The following is a 19,651-nucleotide window of genomic DNA, read 5'->3' as shown; positions in this document are numbered from 1 at the left end:
AGTCAATAAAGGGGGCGGGTTTTCATGAAGGAGAAACAAACAGAAATTTCACACTGTAGCTTGACCAGTCATGAAACTGGTTTTTAAAGCTTCTCTGATGCACACTGCTTCCTGATGTGCTCTTCTAATCTCCCTGGTGTCTGGCTGCGCGTAATCAGCAGCCAGGCGATTTGCCTCAGCCTCCCACCCTGCCATAAAGGTCTCCCCCTTACTTTCACAGAGATTGTGGAGCACACAGCAAGCAGAAATAACAATGGGGAGATTTCTTTGGCTGAGGTCAGAGCGAGTTAGTAGCGATCTCCAGCGCGCTTTTAAACGGCCAAATGCACATTCTACCACCATTCTGCACTTGCTCAGCCTGTAGTTAAACAGCTCCTGACTCCTGTCCAGGCTGCCTGTGTATGGCTTCATGAGCCATGGCATTAAGGGGTAGGCTGGGTCCCCAAGGATAACTATAGGCATTTCAACATCCCCAACGGTTATTTTCTGGTCCAGGAAGTAAGTCCCTTGCTGCAGCCGTTTAAACAGATTAGTGTTCCTGAAGACGCGTGCATCATGAACCCTTCCCGGCCACCCCACGTTGATGTCGGTGAAACGTCCCTTGTGATCCACCAGTGCTTGCATCACCATTGAAAAGTACCCTTTGCGGTTTACGTACTGGGTACCCTGGTGCTCCGGTGCCAAGATAGGGATGTGGGTTCCATCTATCGCCCCACCACAGTTAGGGAATCCCATTGCAGCAAAGCCATCCACTATGACCTGCACATCCCCCAGAGTCACTAGCTTGTGTAGCAGCACCTCAGTGATTGCTTTGGCTACTTGCATCACAGCAGCCCCCACAATAGATTTGCCCACTCCAAATTGATTCCCGACTGACCGGTAGCTGTCTGGCGTTGCAAGCTTCCACAGGGCTATTGCCACTCGCTTCTCAACTGTGAGGGCTGCTCTCATCCTGGTATTCTGGCGCTTCAGGGCAGGGGAAAGCAAGTCACAAAGTTCCATGAAAGTGCCCTTACGCATGCGAAAGTTCCGCAGCCACTGGGAATCGTCCCACACCTGCAACACTATGCGGTCCCACCAGTCTGTGCTTGTTTCACGGGCCCAGAATCGGCGTTCCATGCCTATAACCTGCCCCATTAACAGCATGATCTCCAAAGCACCGGGTCCCGCGGTTCGATAGAATTCCATGTCTATATCCTCATCACTGTCGTCACCGCGCTGCTGTTGCCTGCTCCTCTCCGCCTGGTTTTCCAGGTTCTTGTTCAGCATAAACTGCACGATAAGGCGCGAGGTATTTACAATGTTCATGACTGCTGTCTTGAGCTGAGCGGGCTCCATGCTTGCCGTGGTATGGAGTCTGCAGTGTTCACCCAGGAAAAAAGGCGCGAAATGGTTGTCTGCCGTCCGTTGCTTTCATGCAGGGAGGGAGGGAGGGAGGGAGGGGTGAGGCTGTACCCAGAACCACCTGCGACAATGTTTTGGTCCCATCAGGCACTGGGATCTCAACCCAGAATTCCAATGGGCAGGGGAGACTGCGGGAACTATGGGATAGCTATGGGATAGCTACCCACAGTGCAACGCTCCAGAAATCGACGCTAGCCCCGGTACATGGACGCACACCGCTGAATTAATGTGCTTAGTGTGGCCGCATACAATCGAATTTATACAATCTGTTTTACAAATTCGAATTATATAAATTCGGATTAATCCCGTAGTGTAGACATACCCTAAGGTGCCACAAGTACTCCTGTTCTTATTATCTACTAATATGTCCCTAAAGGTTGAATCTGGGTCAATTAGCCTGAAAGCTGCTTAACCCTTTCTGGCCTTGTGTCACAGATCATTTTTTATCCTATCCCACGGAGGACATGCAAATAGCAGCCCAGGATAGATGGGGATAGAAAAGTGTTGTTCATGCCTTAAGCAATGTTTTATGGCACAGGAATTATTCAAATTCCTTCTGTATTAACAGTGACCAATTGCTGTATAGCAATTTATCATTCACTCTCTAAGCAAGTTTCTTAAGAAGAAAACATCCTATGATCTTAGTGATCCCTGTTTGACATGACTGCTGGACTATAAGATCTCACACATTAAGGATTTTCTGAAATCCTCCCACCATCCCTCTAGCATCAGTGCAGCTCCACCAGTGGTAGCAGTGTAAATGGGATGCCAGTGTTTTAACCATCATATCATCTAGATTTGCTCACAGCACAGTTTGATGTCATGGTGGCAAAAATGCCTGCTTACACAATGCTTACACCTTTGCTAACACTGGTGGAGCTCTAGGGCTAGAGGAACAGTCAGAAATTTTGAAAAATTCTCACGGCTCATCCACATACATAAGTTGTACCACTTGAACTATACCAGTATAGTCAAAGTGGTACAACATTCCCCCCCGCTCACCTCCTAGCGTGGACACAGTTATACTGGTATAAAGGTGTTTTCATTGGTTACATTATTCCTTACTGGAATACGCTTAAGTCCTTGCCCCATTACACCATTCATAATGTGATTAAAGAACTGAGATTTATGTAGTAACAATTTAGAATCAGAGTCATGGAAGTGTAGGGCTGGAAGGGACTTCAAGAGGTCATTTAGTCCAGCCCTCTGCACTGAGGCAGGACCAAGTATACTACTATATACTATACTGAAGTGAGCCATTTGGGCATCTGGCATACTGCAGTGAGAATATGGAGCTTGTACAGTATATTCATGCAGTTATAATAAATTTGAGCAAATGTTCTAAAGATCTTGGAGACAGGGTACAAATCTTACCTCTTCCTCTGTAACCAAGGAGGGTCCTGCCTGGAATGGAATTTAATCAAAGCACTTCCACTGGGTAGAAAAGGGCAAGACTTGAGGAGGGCCTAGACCATACCACCTGCATATCACATGGAGCCCTGTTCTGTAGGGATTACTCCTTGAGGGAGGTTTGGGGGACAGGACAGGGGACACTAGGGTTTGGGCTTTTAGATCTTCTGCTATGCAGACTCTACCAGTCATTAATTATCCCTAGAAAACATAAGCAATTGCAGTTTCAGAACTTTGTTCCCAACCTGAGGCCTTGAGGGTAGATTCCTTTCTCCTTCATCTGTGGAAGTCCTCTGTATAAAGCTTGGCTACATGCTGCAGGAATTTGCTCTTGGACCACTGCAGTGAGCGAAAGTGCAATTAAATTAAAGACTCCCTTTATAGCCATCTTTCTTCCTCCATCATATCCTCTCTTCCCCTTCTCTGTCATAAAACACTACCTAGGGGAGCACAGTTCAGCACCTGGTGGCACCAGCAGAGCCAAGAAGAGAAGCATCAATGAGTTAATTTAAAATCTAAAGACTGGCTTCAAGATAGATAGCTATATAAATTGAATATAACCATAATGTATATTTGGGCTTTTTTTTTTACATCTGATAGCAATACCCTTGGTTTATACTTACCAACTAAGTATGACATCATCTATGGAAGTGAAAGTCACCCCATGACATAAAGATAATATATTCCTTTGGAGTCCAGGTTTAAAGCTCAATGCTTAATCTCAAATTCTATGTTAGTGATAGTGAGTCCAGAGTCTAGCTTCAGTAAATAGGATGTAGAACTCAACCAAAGCCACCTGGAACATACCATATTTGAGGGACATGTCAGGTCAGAACTGGCTTTAGATTTTGTAAAAAGGTTAAAAAAAAATTAAGATCAATAGATTTATTTCCATGATTTATTAACATTTCAGCCGAAACATCTAAAATATATGTTAACACATGCCCTTGGAATCCAAACCATTGGTTTATTGTGTTAGTGTATCAGAATTGCAATGTGAAAGTGACTAGAAATTGACTGTAAAAAGAAGTGAACTAACTAGCTTGTTTTCACTCTCCAAGCTGAGTGATACGCAAAGGGATAGTGAAAAAATAAGAGCTTTTTCAGTGTTAATACTGAAAAATGTTAATAATTAATGTTATTATATAATAATAATTAATGTTAATAAAATAATGTTGTGGTTAATGCACTGCACTGAGGGTCAGGAAGTCCGAGTTCACTTTTCACTTCTTCCACAGACTTCCTATGTGACCGTGGGCACCTAATTTAGCACAAAATTTTCATAAATCATCACTAATTTTAATTCTTATTTTTGGATGCCCATTTTGAGACCATGTGGGCTTGATTCTCTGTTGCTCCAGTCCTATACTTTGCACAGAAAAATGGTTAGAGAGATGCTTTAAGTAACTTTTGCACTTCTATTCTTGGGGCAACTAGAGGCTCTGGGCTGCTGTAATTTATATTTTGGCTGGAATAGACTCCTAGAAGACTTTAGTAGATGAGAATACTGCACAATGTATTCTGGCCATACCCCTCCCAAGCGTGTGGGACACTTGCACACTGCATGCAAAACATTACCACGTCATTTCTGCTTGATTTTTTGTCTCCTTGCTGAGTTTAGCAACTGAAGATTGCAGGGAGGGACACTGTTTTTTGCTCCCTCAATTTAGGAGAGAAAATAGAGAGAACACTGTCTTGAAAATGCAGACTCAAAAGGGTTAATCTACCACTGGGGCAGAGGTGAAAGTAAGCCGGTACGGTCAGGTACGGCATACCGGCAAGAGCTGGTACACTGCCGACCGTACCTGGAGGGGATAGCTTCCTCAGGCTGGCAATTTAAAGGGCCTGGCCCTTTAAATGGCCGCCAAAGCCCTGCTGCCAGAGCCCCAGGGTAGCGGTGGCGGCCTGAGCCTCTGGTGGTGATTTAAAGGGCCCCAGGGATTTAAAGGCCCTGCCTCTTCCGGTTGAGGCCACACCCCCCTGCCCAGGACTCTGGCTTGCCGGTACATTCTTTAAGTTACTTTCACCCCAGTGACTGGGGTGAATATTTCTGGTCACACTGTATGTCAAGCTCTGTCCTCTGGATTAATGGTTTCTTTATTTAAAAGTATTCTATATAATTTCAGAGGGGTAGCCATGTTAGTCTGGATTTGTAAAAAGCAACAAAGAGTCCTGTGGCACCTTATAGACTAACAGATGTATTGGAGCATAAGCTTTCGTGGGTGAATACCCGTTGCTCCAATACATCTGTTAGTCTATAAGGTGCCACAGGACTCTTTGTTGCTATATAACTTGTTATTGTGTTATCAAAACAATTCATAATGTCCCTTTAAGGTAGAGAAGTCTTCTTATCTCCATTTTATAGATGGGGAAATGCAGACACCACTTATGTAACCTGTCATTCAGGAAGCCTGTGGTAGAGAGAGGAATAGAACTCAGATACCCTTCCTCCCAGTATTGTGCCTAAAGCACAATACAAACCTCCCTTTCTCAGCAGGATGAAGGTGGCTGCTATCTAGTGCATGCTGAGTCAGGCATGGCGACTCCTACTTTGAGAAAAATATGGCTACAAGTAGAAATGTAGGAAATGGGCAACATTTTTTGTGAAATTTAATATGTAGGTGATCAGTTTCATTTTAGAACTCTTGCATCTCAAAAATTTTATTTTATTACACAATTTGGTTTTGACAAAATAACTAGTTTGGTATCAAAAGCACGTGAGAATTAAAATTCCAGATCTGAAGCCCCCTTTTGGTGGACAAGTGTCCCCTTTCAGAGTGAAAATTTAGAGACACATTGCAAATTGTTTTGGGTGAAATGGGCTGTTATTTGAGTTCATACATTTGAAACCTGTAATATTTTAATAGTTTCACCTTGCCTAGTGAATTTGAAACCCATCTAGAGCTCGACAGCCCCCCTCCCCCGCCGAATAACACAATTAAAACGGGTTGGGGATTAAATCCAGGAGCACATTAATATACTTAAAACCTCCATAAGCATCCATAGCTCTGTGGGGAGAGAGAAATTGCTTGAGCGAATTATCTCCAGCAAGCGGATAGTTAATTCTGTCCAGGTACTTTCTTCTCTCTCCTCCTCCCGCCCTGTCCCTCCTTGCTGTGCAACCAAACTCAGCATAGGGGCAAGTACATGCACTTCTACTGCAGAGGAGGGAGGGAGAAAGGCGGGCGCATCGCAACAGCTGTCATCCCTATCATCCTATCCTAACTCTCAGCCTCAACAGTTTGAGCCAATCAGGAAGGCGAAAGGAGGTAGGGGCGTGCCAAACGCTAGAGTGAATAAAATACTGAGGGTGGGGTGGGGTCGAGACCTTGACAGGCATATGTTTTACCCAATCACAGTCAGGATGTGCGGCGCGGAGGGCCAATGGGATGTGAGGATGGGCACGGAGGGCAATGGGGCGGGACTGGTTGTTAGGGGCGGGAGGGGGCGGCCGCGCTGCTTGGTGGCGACCGGCGACCGAGGCGGCGCGGAAGGGAGGAGGCTCTGGGCGGCAGGTGAGAGCGGCAGGGCCTGAGAAACTGGGAGGGGCCGGTGGGCTCGGGGTGGGGAGCGGACTCCAAAGCCGGGAGGTGAGAAGGCTGAGGGAGGCCCTGAGCCCCGGGAAGGGGCAGGGGTAGGGGTAGGGGTGCCCCGAGGACCGGGCGGGCGCTAAGGGCCGGACTCCGAGGCGGGTTGGCCAGAGTAGCTGGGGGAGGTGAGGGATCGAGCTCCCGAGGGAGAGCGGCGGGGTTGGCTTGAGAAACTGGGGGGGGGGGGGGGGGGGGCGGCCCAGCGGGGGGGGGGGAGGGGCTGGTCCTCGGGGGGGGGGGGGGGGGGGGCGGGGGGGGGGGGGGGGGGTCGAAGAGGGAGGGAACGAGAGTCCTGGGGAAGAAGAGGGGCGTTGAGACCCCTGGAGATAGGGAGGAAGTGGAGCGGGGTGGGCGGGCAGCCGCGGTCGCCGATCCCCAGGCACCAAACCCATCAGTTTATTTAGAAGAGTTACCCAGTTGGGAGTGTTTTAACTTCCTGATACACTCTCCTAGGGTTGCCTGGCACTTGGCTTTCTTTTAGGCCCTGAGTTCTGCCCATCTCTAGGTTTTGTGAAGGGGGCTCTCCAGCAAGATTTACCCAGGGGGGCGCCTCTTCGGGTTTGTGCTTATGCCCTGGCTGCACTCAGTGTGTGGTGTTTGTGTGAAATGTTTTTGGATTCTGAGTTTTAGGACTTGGGACTCTGGAGGTCTAGGGAGGGAGAGAAAAGGCAAGTAACTTGGTTGTACTTGAATCTAGAGGAATACGTTGGGTTTTTTTGTTTTGTTTTTTTTTTACTCTCTCTCCCCTTTCCTCTTACTGTGGTTGTAAGAAGTGAGGTTGGAATATGCTTTGATAAATCTGAGACTAAAATCTTTTAAACACTTCTGGTGAGAGCAATACAAAAACATTGGTGTGAGAGATGATGTAAAACTGACTAGATTTCAAAATGTGTGTCCCCCTGTAAGGGAGAGCACTGTTGTTGACTTCACCATTAACTCTTTTCTGCCACCTGTTTGCGTGCAAGTAATAAATAGGCTGCAAGATAGTGCAGAAGCAAGTACAGGGTTTTTTTGTTTTTTTTCATGCAAAATACAGCAGAAATTGAGGTACAAAGTGCGTAATATTTGTGATTTCTTTAAGTACTCTATATTGAAATGAACAGGAGTACTTGTGGCACCTTAGAGACTAACAAATTTATTAGAGCATAAGCTTATGCATATGCATCCGAAGAAGTGGGTTGTAGCCCACGAAAGCTTATGCTCTAATAAATTTGTTAGTCTCTAAGGTGCCACAAGTACTCCTGTTCTTTTTGCGGATACAGACTAACACGGCTGCTACTCTGAAACCTATATTGAAATGAACACCATTTCCTGATGTAACTTCTTTGATTATTAACCAGTTAGCTACTGGAAACTTTAAGTCAAGGGTTAAATGCAGCTTCTGTGTCAAGGAATTAATTTATTTTATCGTGGTATTAATGAAAGTGAACAGTCTTGAAGAATGAAAGGATATGTCTCCCTAGCTACAGTTAACATGTCTTGCAGCAGCTGTCATCTAAAACTCTGCTAATCCTCAAGATTTATGTAACCCGCTCATTAATGTTTTATGAAACTGTAAGGGAGCTTCTGGTTATATTTCTTCTGTTTAATGTGTGCATTGTCATGTTTTCCAAGGTTAATTTCAGTGTCTCTAATTCAGGCGTCCAGTGTAGCAAATCTGTCATTTGTTAACTATCTGATTATAACAAATGGTTGCTTAAATGTTTTGTGGTCTTCCTGCCTTTACCCTTGTCCTCATCAGCACAGAGACAGTTATAATGGGAGACAAGTTCATACAGTCCAGCTTCAATATTATTCTGGGTATTGCTTGTAGCATAAAATGTAAATTTAAATGGGTTAACCGACTTACCAGAGAAAAACAGCACTTCGTTACTTTTCCCACTCAATATAGGTTATCCATTCCTTCATTTATTGGCCATTCTTTGTGGAAACTCTCAAAAAAGCATTTGAATGATATCAAATCATGTGAACAAAATTTAAACATAAGTTGAATTAGGAGTGTGAGATCAATCATCCTTGCTGATTATCCTTAAACAGTTTTGCTTATCTCCTCCTACAATGAACTTCATTAATCTATAATTGAATAAAATAGTGGCTTTAGGCATCAGTGAAACCTCTGATTTGCAGAACAATGCTGTAATAAAACTCAAAGATCACATAACAAAGAATGTTTTTTCAGGTATTCAAGTAAGAAATGCAATTAGCATCAAGCACTTAAACCTGTTCATATTGGCAGTTCCTGCACAAAATACATTTTTCACATTGAGTTTTATTTCCTGAACTCTTAGGCCTGGTCTATGCCTAACGCTTAAGTCGACCTAGCCACATTGCTTAGGATTGTGGATAATTTCACACCTGTGTGATGCAGTTAGGTTGACCTAACCCTCAGTGTTAACATTTGTCTATACTGTGGCTGGGAGCATGCCTCCTAGCCTGGGTAGAAAGACATTCGCTAGCTGTGTTTGCTATTTTTAGCACTGTAGCTCAGTGTGGACATGGTGGCAGAGACAGGCCATGAGCTTGCTCTGCTTGAGCTAGTGCTCTAAAAATAGCTCTGTGGATGTTGCCTGCAGAAGGTAGCTAGCCACCTGATTACAGACCCAGGGGCTTGGGTGCTCTTGTACTCTGGTTGCTAGCCTGGGCTGCAATGTCTATGCTTTTTTTTTTTTTTTTAGCATGTTAGCTTGACCTTTATACTATTTTTCTTTCCCATCTCTTTTCAAGTTAAATGTGGAAAATGAAGGTGCATCTAAACTAGAAAGTGTGTTGTCCTGTTTTCTAGTAATGGGGTAAACAGCATTCAGATATCTTTTTGCCACTATGTCTCTCAAAGGTTTTCATGGTATTATGGTAGCAGTTGCCAACCCCAGGCATTCAAAAATCACATCTGGCCCCTAAAAAAAAAATCTTAAGACTGAAATGGTAAATGTTGATATGCCTTCTGGTTTCTGAGCCTTTGGGATTCACTCAAGTTATGTTTTCAGGCTCTTCTCTACAGCTATGAGGGCTAGAATTCTTTTTAACAAAAGCTGAAATTCTTGAATAATCACTTGCATTGTGGAGCTAGGGCCTTAAAAACACTCAATGTTCTGAGTCTTGTGATAAAACTACAAGAATTGGCAACACTGTGATGGTAAGATCTCTTGAATCTTGCATACAGTTGTTCTCATTCCATTTCCAGCACTGATGCAGTACTGGAAAACCAGTACTTTCCTAATGTAGACAAAGCCTTAATATAGTCTTCTGCCTTTTTGAAAAAATAGGTTTGCAGAACGTCTGAAGTTCATTTTCAGTCTTCTGTGAAAATCCAATCAGTTGAAAAAGGACTCAAGTAAAGTATTTTGGACTATCCCTTTAAATGTAGTAAGTTGTCTTTGGGCACAACCTTTGGCCCAGGCAGGTAACAGCCATGTCCATGCTAGGGGAAAAAAAAGTATTTGTGTTAGCTTGTGTAGGTAAATTCTAGGGTTTACCTTGACATTCTAACATTGAAACTATAACTGCTTTGTCTGCTAGGATCTTAATGTTTGGTAAAGACAAGACCAATATGTTTGATAAAACTAATTCCACAGTGCATCGGGGACCACTTTAGGGCTGAAACTTTTGCAGTAGAGACAGCAGATGTTAATTAGAAAAGATTTTTCTTCCAATTTTAACTTCTGACTTTTGCTTTGATTTTCAGCATGAGACACAGCCCTATTTACTTTAATTGATTCAGAGTTTGTTCTGATAAGTTACTAACACTTGTGAGGTTTCTAGGGGTCATCTGGCATTTCATGGAATCTGGAGAAGCTTGTAACTTTACAGGACTTTCACAGCATATTCTCTGATGTACTCCCTGTTTAGCAGACCTTTAAGTCCATGAAAACTTGAGTCAGCTGTCAATAATCTGGGAAAAGCTTTGCATCTTTATTTTTTGTATTCATGTGCTAGTCAGCCTTTATCCTTAATATGTAACACACTGGAGAGTTCTGATGTCTTGGAGTTACCTTGTCTGCATACAGCTGATTCTGGGCAGTGACTTATGTCCACTCCCTCAGGCCCATTGTTTTGGAGCATTGTGATTAAAAAATGTCTGAGGAAGCAGTTTCTGTAGTGGAGGACAAATGCTCTGTACACCAACAACTGATTGGGGTTGCAAATGCCACAGTCTAAATCCTCTTTCTTGTTGAAGGTATGGAGCCAAGCAGTTGTCTTCCCTGGACTCTAGAGAGGAAACAAACCTTAGTTATTCTAGAGCAGTGGTTCTCAGTCAGGGGTATGCATACCCCTGGGGTTACGCAGAGGTCTTCCAGAGGGTACATCAGCTCAATTTCATACAGACAGTGACTTGTTTATGCTGCTCTATATACAGTACTATACACTGAAATGGAAGTACAATATTTATATTCCAATTGTTTTATTTTATAATTATATGGTAAAAATGAGAAAGTAAGCAATTTTTCAGTAATAGCGTGCTGTGGCACTTTTGTATTTTTATGTCTGATTTTGTAAGCAAGTAGTTTTTAAGTGAGGTGAAACTTGGGGTATGCAAGACAAATCAGCCTCCTGAAAGGGGTACAGTAGTATGGAAAAGTTGAGAGTCACTGTTCTAGAGTATTAAATCTAGGGCATTCCTGGAAAACTGTTTTGGATCTAACTTCAAGGTCAAATTCATCAGTCTTCAGATTACCAGGTGAAATCTAAGGCTACGTCCTCACTATGGGGGGTGGGGTGGGGGGTCGATTTAAGATACGCAAATTCAGCGACGCGAATAGCATAGCTGAATTTGACGCATCTGAACCTACTTACCCCCGCTGTGAGGAAGGCGGCAAATCAACCTCCGCGGCTCCCCCGTCGACGGCGCTTACTCCTACCTGCGCTGGTGGAGTACAAGCGTCGATTCGGGGATCAATTGTCGCGTCCTGACGAGACGCGATAATTCGATCCCCAAGAGATCGATTTCTACCCGCCGATTCAGGCGGGTAGTGAAGACATAGCCTAAGTAATTTCAAATCTTAGCCTAAAAGTTTATCTGCAAAAAGATATAAAACAGCTCAGAATTGTTCCTGGGTAGCATACCTTTTCTTGAAGAATTAAAGTGGGGATTTTTGGTGTGTTGGGTCCTAAACACAGCCCTTCTCTGTTCACTAATCTGTATTGGTCTGTATGCCAAGAGAATCTATTAAACAGAGCTGTTTTTGTATAATATCCAATTATCTTGGGCTTCTGTGCCAGCTGCAGATCTAGAAACCACAAACGACATCATCAGGCAGAAATTCTATATTGATGGACTGGGCCAGAAGCAATTTCTAGCACATCAGCTAATTATGACCTCAACTCAACCACTTTTCCTAGTCAAAACAAACTAAGAGTAGAAAGGGGGTGGGTGGAGAGAAATGATGCTTTAAAAAAAAAAAAAAAAAAGGTTAAACAATTTAACACCTTTAAGACTGTTTATCAAGTTAGCCTTGGTTCCATGCTAGGTAGATAACTCTTTTAAAAATTCCATTTCCCCATATCCACACAGACCCTGAGAGGTTTTGACTTCTAAAGGCTACAAGCCAAGTCAAGAGCAGAGATGGGTCTGGAACCCAGCTTTTCTCATTCCCTATGCCTAATCAGTGATACTGCCTGTTTACACTTGAAAACAAAGCTGTGGTTTTCAACCTTTTTTGTGTTTGTGGACCCCTAAAATTTTTGAATGCAGGTGCGGACCCCTTTGGAAATTCTAGACATAGTCTAGCTACAGAAGCACAGCTGCAGCGCTTCCGAGTACGCATTATCTATGCCAATGGAGGGGGTTCTCCTCCTGGCGCAGGTAATCCATCTCCCTGAGAGGCGGTAGCTAAGTCAATGGAATTCTTCCATTGACCTAGCACTATTTACACTAGCGGGTTAGGTCAGTTTAATTACGTCACTTGGGTGTGGATTTTTTGTGCTCCTGAGTGATATAGCAGGGTCAACCTAACTTTAGTGTAGGCCAGGCCTGAGTCTTTCCAGTAACAGCTGACAACTTGTAGCTCTGGCTAACCTAGATGCTAAGTGAATTTCTTTACGAGTTGTTTTCCTGAGATCAGAGGGAAGATAGCCTGTCTGCAAAGGCATTCTTCCATCCATTTAAAAAGTAAAATTTTGTGTAGCGGCGTATGAAATTCCTCTCTTCCCACTACAAAGGAATGATACAAAATCGCCTCTTGTTGCACAACTGGTGAGTTGGTTCTGTTTTTGTTAAAAGCTGCAATAGAAACATGAGCTCGAGGGTACTTTCATGTTTTACTTCTGTACCTATTTAATTCTTGATAATATTACTTTTTCCTCAAGATCTTCAAAAAAAGTTAAGTCCCTCGTAGTTGTCTAGCTGTACAGTTTTGTAACTTTTGTTTTGGACTTTTCTGATATTTGAGCTTAGTATCATTAGAATATGTAGGTGAAGCATGTGGCTTGCCAAGTAAGAAACAACTTCCTCAGATCAGGTTGCTATTGACTTTTTGCTACACTCCTCCCTCCTTCACTTTTGTTCCTCAGAAAGAGCTTGAACTAAGTTCTGTGGAAAATCACTAAATCAACTGATTCTTTTTCCTCATGCAAACATGGTTGGTATGTATTTGACTTGTACTGACTTCTGTGGTTTTGTGGCTGTAGGGTTCAGTATTTCTCAAGTAAGGTATTTTTTGGGAGAGGAGGAGGTTGGTTTTGTGGTTTGCTCACTTTTCTTAACTTTGATTTAAAATCCTTTTGAATCACTTTGATGGGCAATATCTTTGGTGTGTTATCATTATATGAGGGTAGATGAGTAGGTTTCCTTTTGCAGAGTTGACATGTTTTATGGTTAACTTGAAAGTCTGCTTTACAAGACTTTCTGTTCTCTTTTCTATTTTTAATTTGTGAGAAGATGTGACAAATGACTTTACTAAACATCAGTAAGTATGTTGTAGAGGTAAGTACTTTAGAGCTAATTTACTTCGTTTGTATAGTATGGGGGTATAACAAGTATTTTAGGTTAGAATTCTGTTCACATTTCTTGTTTCAAAATATGTGTACAGAAACTTGCATCTGTGTTTTATGCAGGTAACCATCTGACACACCCAGGGATGAGTTTAGAGACCAAAAATGAACACATACTTGAATTCCATATGGTTCTGTAGTTAGTTGTCTAATGACTTATGAGCTGTGTTTGAGTTTAAGCCTCAGTATATGATCAGAATATACATATTTGGATCATAAATACCACTGTTTGAAGGAAGTCAGTGACTGAAACATTGCCTTTTGCTGTTCTTGATCTAGCAAATGTTTAAGTACTGGATTTTTTTTTGTTTAAATTATTTGTTAGAATTATTTTTTCCTACTGTACAGGTAGTTGCTTTAGTTTGTTTACATTCTGTCATTGTACCTTTTCATAAACTGGCATCTTCAGAAACAATGATTTGTCCTGTGAACTCCAACTGTAATTAGATCACTCTTACTTCATCCACTTAAACTCTGGTTTTTATATTTTTAACAACTTATTTATTTAGAAGCTTTTAACAGGTTGCAAATCACTTCCAAGTAAATGTCAACCAAAGCCTATTTTTTTTAAGAGAAACATTGTGCAGTAATATACCGTAATCAAATATTTCTGCTTAACATGGTGGTGTTATATTACACCATGGATGTTATATTACACCAGGACACATTTCTGTTAATTTTATTAAGTTGAGTGAAACTACTGACTCTGCTCATATTTACTAAACCAGGTGTGTCTATCAATATTTAAAAAATGGACAGGTATGCTTTTTTTTTTTTTTTTAGGTGAATGTCTGAGTACTGAATAAATAATTCTTTTCTTGGGTGTACCCACTTCCACTAGGAAGCCCCAGGAAGATTACCAAAGGATGCTTTGTTGTGATATCCCACAGTCTGTAATATCTGGTACAAATCACATCAGTACTCTGGTCATGTCCACTATATATGCATACAATCATCTTTTACCAGAGTTTCTTCAGCATTTATTCCCATTCCTCTTGGAGTAATTTGTCTATCCAAACCGCTTCCTACATTGTCATTCATATGGAAATTTTTTTGTTAGGAAAGTTGTCTGCAAAGATGGATATAAATTAGTTATTTTTTGTGTTGTAATCATCCAGAAGTCATCACTTTTATTAAAGTTAACTTTAATACATAAAAGAACTTTCCTAGAGAAGTTGAGAAATATAGTGCCTAACTTGAAGGTACTGGTACCATGAGAGAGTGGGCCAGTTAAAGTTAGTTTTGCTATCTAAATAAGTTAGAAAAGTTTATTTGAACAGGTGGCCAACCGTACGTATTCCAAGAATCTCCCAGGCCTTAACATTCCGATTTTTATTTCTATATGCTTATGGGTTTATCTTAGTGGAACTATGATCATAATAATTAAAAATTGTTGCATTCAGGTAAACATCCTGAATAATCATCTCTAACAGGCCTAATTTTCTTCAGCACTTTCATACTTGATCAGATTAAGTACTCTCCGTCTGTATACACTTTGGTGTTTGTTAAAACTGAAATTGGAACCTACAATATGTAATTGGTAAATACAGGTAATATTATAAAGGAAAACTGGAATAACTGAGTACAGCATAGCAGCTCTAGATTAAATATATTGCTAGAATTGAGTATGTATGAGACCAGGCCCTGATCTGACTTTGGGCCTTTAGGCCCCATGGCAATGTGTAAATCAGTGGTTCTCAAGCTTTTGTACTGGTGACCCTTTTCACAGAGCAAGCTTCCGAGTGCGACCCCCCCTTTATAAATTAAAAACACTTTTTTTTCTATATTTAACACCATTATAAATGCTGGAGGCAAAGCGGGGTTTGGGGTGGAAGCTGACAGCTTGCGACCCCCCATGTAATAACCTTGCGACTCCCTGAGGGGTTCCAACCCCCAGTTTGAGAACTGCTGGTGTAAATAGTCTATATTGAATGGGTTAATGGGAAGTTTAGACTATTCCTAGTTAAACTGAGGTACCAGTGTAAACCCACCTAAAATATAAGACATATCTTGCAGATATACATGTTGAGATCATAGGCAAGTAGTGCATCATGAGAATTCTTCAGTTTTGCTCTTTGCATTTGAGCAGCATCAACACTTCACCATGGATCCAGTTGTAGTAAAGAAAACTCCAGAGGTTGTCTGTGGGTTATGGTTTCCAGGTAATGAAAGGTCACTGGAATTTCTTTCAGTACCAAGACTCAAAATTACCCAGGGAAGTCCAAGGAAAAATATCTATGCAAAGTAAAAGGTTGTAAGATTAATTTGGTAGAAATTTATTTTAGGTGAAATGGTGTGTGTGTGTGGTTTTTTTTTTTTTTAACTATTTAAACTGTAAACTCTCTCAAGTAGGGAATGTGACTATTTACTGTATAAATGCATAATGCTACAGAAATATTTTTAACTTAAAAATGCAAAGTCTGATTCTCAGAAATGACACTTGCTGTTTGAAAACTATTTTTAGATGAAGTTCAATCATGTCCATGTCAATAACTTTATGACAGTGTCCTCACATGACAGCACACTGTTAGAAGCAGAAAATTAAATTAAAACACATTAATTATATTAAAATACTGCTTGTATTCCACTACTCTGTGGATAACTGAATCTTGCTTCTGTGGATATGACACTTACATGCAGGAGAAAAGGTTTTCAAAGTAATCAAGATCCAGACAGACAAGACACTAATGGCTTATCTACACTAGTGTACTTCGCCCATGCTGAAAAATGTAGCATAGTTTATATCTGCCTTTAGTTTGTTTAAAATGCCATGTTTTTTAAAAGTAGGAGACAATGCAATAAATATGATTTCAAAAAAAGCAGTATTTTTGTGTTTGGTTCAGATAAATCAAACTGAGTCTGTTCCACGTAAATGATACATGAAAATGCTGATCTATCAGAACTGTGTTGGTGCTGTAGAACTCAGTCCTACCTATTTTCTTCCTAGACCCTCAGTGTGTCTGTGTGATCCCATCACTATAATATCTGAATGCCTCACAAATACTTATCAATCTAGCCACCCAAAATCCGTGTGAACTAAAAGTATTCTCAGTTTTACAGATGGTTAAGATGTGTGCACAGAGATTAAGAGACATGGGCAAGGTTACACAGTCTTCAACAGAACCAGGGACTGAACCTTGATCTCTTGAGTGTTTTGCCTTAACCATAAGACCATTTTTTGTCTCCTGGTTGGTCTCGCTATGGATTGAATTACAAAAGTATAATTTCTGTGTCTGTGAAAGAGATGAGAATGTTACTTTACATATGAGGGAAGGAAGATAAACCAAGAGGTGGGGGAAAGGGAGGGAGTTTCTAAATTGCAGAGAGCTATTTGGGTCTGTTTGTGTCTCCTACTCACAGGAATTTGAACCATCAGGTGAGACAATCTCAGAAACTTGTGCCTGTGCTTTGCGCTTCCTGCAGTTTACAAACCTGTCTGGGCCACTCAAGTCCACGGAAGAGGTAGGAAACTCTTGGTCTGTAACTTATTAGATGTAGCCCTACTTCCACCTTTGCTTAGCCTCATTAAATGTGTTGAGTATTTCATGAGTTCTAAACCTACCCCATTTGACCTGCTTATTATTATCTTTGTCTTAGCTCTGTGGAAAGGAATATAGAATCCTGGTTACTGCTACGGATGTAAATGTTATTTAAAAGTTAACCGTTTAAACAATTACAAAACATTTTGTTTAAACAGTTAACCGATTAAAGGCCGGCCGGCACAGCTGGGGGTTAACGATTAAGGCAGGTTAACCAGTAAGACTAATGCTTACCGTTTAACATTTTACATCCCTAGTTACTACATGGCTTCTTAGTCTGAGTCAAAATGGTCAAAGGCAGACTTTGGTTTAGGAGAATGGCAAAGCTCTGAATATCTTTTTAGGACCTCTCCCAGAAAAACAGCACGTACAAAAGGGTCACTACACGTACAGGTGTCTTCCAGTAACCTATCTAAAGGCCAGTCCTGTAACTTTTTAACAGTCTGGAATTTTCTAGTTTTTTCACTTCTGGAGAATATGCACCTGAAGCATCTTTTCTTCTGTCATGGCAGCTGATAGAATCACCTGTTAAAGGGGTCTCTGGAACATGACTTGTGTATAGTGAATATAGATACCAGTCTGTCGTGGGGACAGGTTCAAGTTGTCTAATTCTACAAGGAAAAAAAAAATCCTTTTGGAGAAAAGGATGTACATAAGTTAATCAGAATTTGGGGATGAGGGGGGATGCTTTAACCTTAAGAGTCCTTGGTAGAGTAGACAGTACTTTAGTTTCCCTGTCTGAACAAAAGTGGGCTGCCCAGCCTATTCTACAGAACTGGATCAATTTTCTCTTTCTCTGTCAGAGAAAATTGTTGTTATGAAGACTAATGATTGTGCACGTGTAACAATGCCTGTATGATCTTCTGCTTGAACTGAAAGGACCAGGCCTATTGGTTCAAAGGTGGTAAAGACTGGCAAAGGTGGCAAAGCTCTAATATGGTCTAGCTACTAGAGCAGCATTTCTCAAACGTGGCCATCAGTAGATTTTTTTTTGTGTGGCCACCACAGCCTCCAAAGTGCCCCCAAAATTGCTGAGACATCAAGTATTAAAGTTGCCTTGTAAATGCCATAAATCGTAATGCGCACTCATTCTCTTCTAAGTATTATGGTACAGTGCAGGCAGAACTGAACTACATAGACTTTCTTTCAAGTCACAGAGCGTATTCATTGGCTAATTACTGTTTACATCTCGTATTACTGTACCTCCGTAGGCTACTACTGTAGCTCCATAGGCAACTACTGGCCAACATCATTGTTGGCAAGATCACTGCATGGTGTTTGGGTAGGTAGTGATTTGTTTGTGGTAGAAGGTGAGAGAGTTAAAAACATGAATGGATATCAGAAAGTTTTTCCAAAATATCAGTACCAGAAAATGACCCTGAATGTGATACAGAGACTGTCCCAGAGGGAGCCACCTGCTGCTAAGAAAGCAGAACATGGAAAGAAGAAAAACGAACATTTCAGGACCAGTGGAAAATGCAGTTTTGTGGTTCTGAAGCCATCCCATTCAGTTTCAGAGTAAGTTACAGTGTGCACTGTTTGTAAGAAATTCATCAAATTAAAATTTACACAGTGCAATGTCCTTATAGCATTCATACAGGGGAAGTTGCACAAAATTACTACGGTGAGTTTGAGGCACAAGCTGTTAAATGATGCAAAAACAGAGTTTGAAAGACAATGATGGCTCAGATTTTTGAATAAAGTGGATCATATACAAATGGCTACTTTTAAAGTTGCGCTACTTTTGGGGAAAGCAAGGAAACCATTCAGCAACGAAGAATTTGTGAAGAAAATTGTCCTGGCCATACAACCAGAAAATATGCTTGTAGAGAGATACCACTGAGCAATAACACATTACAGAGGGAGCACAAGAGATCTGGTGAATCTTCTACAAAATGAAATAGCTGAAAAAGTCTGAGAGCCCTTTCTACAGCCTGTGCTTGGATGAGGGCCTTGATGTCACGAGGAATCCCAAGATAATTGTATGCGCTCTCTTTTTTCACTATGATTGCCATTGTTTTTCTGATGGTGTTTTATGTCAGTTGAATCTCAGTGACAGGCCAACTGGCAAACGCATTTTTCAGGCGAGAATGGAGGAGTGCCCCCATTCACTTTGACAATCTGTGCAGCTTGAGAGCTGCTGGGGCAGTGGTTTTGCAAGGTACATGAGTAGGGGTGCCGAACTGCTTCCAAGAAAGCTCAAACGTTTTTTTTGTTATACTGTTTTGCTCACCAAGAAGTACTTGCCAGCAAGGCTTCAATGAAAAGTACGAATGAGGTTGAATCCGTAGTGAAAAAGTGCATCAATGGTGTCAAAGCCAGCAGTGTCAGTAAAGGGAGATCCAAAACTGGCTGCAAGATGCAAGGTGCTGCTGAATTATAATCCAATCTGCTGCCTTAATTTTAATGACAGTGTACAGAGGCTGTTTGAGCTCCAGGAAGAGCTCATTGAGGTTTTGAACACAGTTTCACTGGAACTGTCCCAAAAGCTGCAAGATCCAGAAGTACATGGTTGTGTGCTCCTTTTGAAACAGTTTCTACCAAAGCTTGCTTCCTTGAATCTGGAGCTTCAGAAACCTCAGCAAATGATATTTGACAGTATTGAAATAATTAATACATTCAGAATGACAATTGCTGACATTGTCCCGTATCTACGAGAGGAACAGGACTTTTCATTTTTTTTTTTTTTTTTTTTTTTTTTTTTTTTTTTTTTTTTTTTTT

General features: G+C 41.5%; 1 protein-coding gene and 1 pseudogene across 7 annotated transcripts in view; both read left to right on the top strand.

The window, feature by feature from the left end:
* The first annotated feature begins 6,257 nt into the window (after positions 1–6,257).
* NUMB (NUMB endocytic adaptor protein) overlaps positions 6,258–19,651 on the top strand; it is a 159,209-nt gene continuing 145,815 nt past the window's right edge. For 6 of the 7 annotated variants that reach the window (XM_026651387.1, XM_026651384.1, XM_026651386.1 and 3 more), the window contains exons 1-2: positions 6,269–6,329; positions 16,752–16,853. The gene's annotated coding sequence lies outside the window, so the exon portion shown is untranslated. Of the gene's footprint in view, positions 6,330–16,751; positions 16,854–19,651 lie in introns of all 7 variants that reach the window. The other variant, XM_026651381.1, reaches the window with a different exon arrangement.
* The window catches only part of LOC113406427, a 2,215-nt pseudogene continuing 572 nt past the window's right edge, over positions 18,009–19,651 (top strand).

The sequence above is a fragment of the Terrapene carolina genome, unplaced genomic scaffold (assembly GCF_002925995.2).
Source record: "Terrapene carolina triunguis isolate 2854851 unplaced genomic scaffold, T_m_triunguis-2.0 Scaffold96, whole genome shotgun sequence".
NCBI classification, from domain to species: domain Eukaryota; kingdom Metazoa; phylum Chordata; order Testudines; family Emydidae; genus Terrapene; species Terrapene triunguis.
The sequence above is the reverse complement of the archived record's forward strand: the minus strand, read 5'-3'. Positions and strand labels throughout refer to the sequence as shown.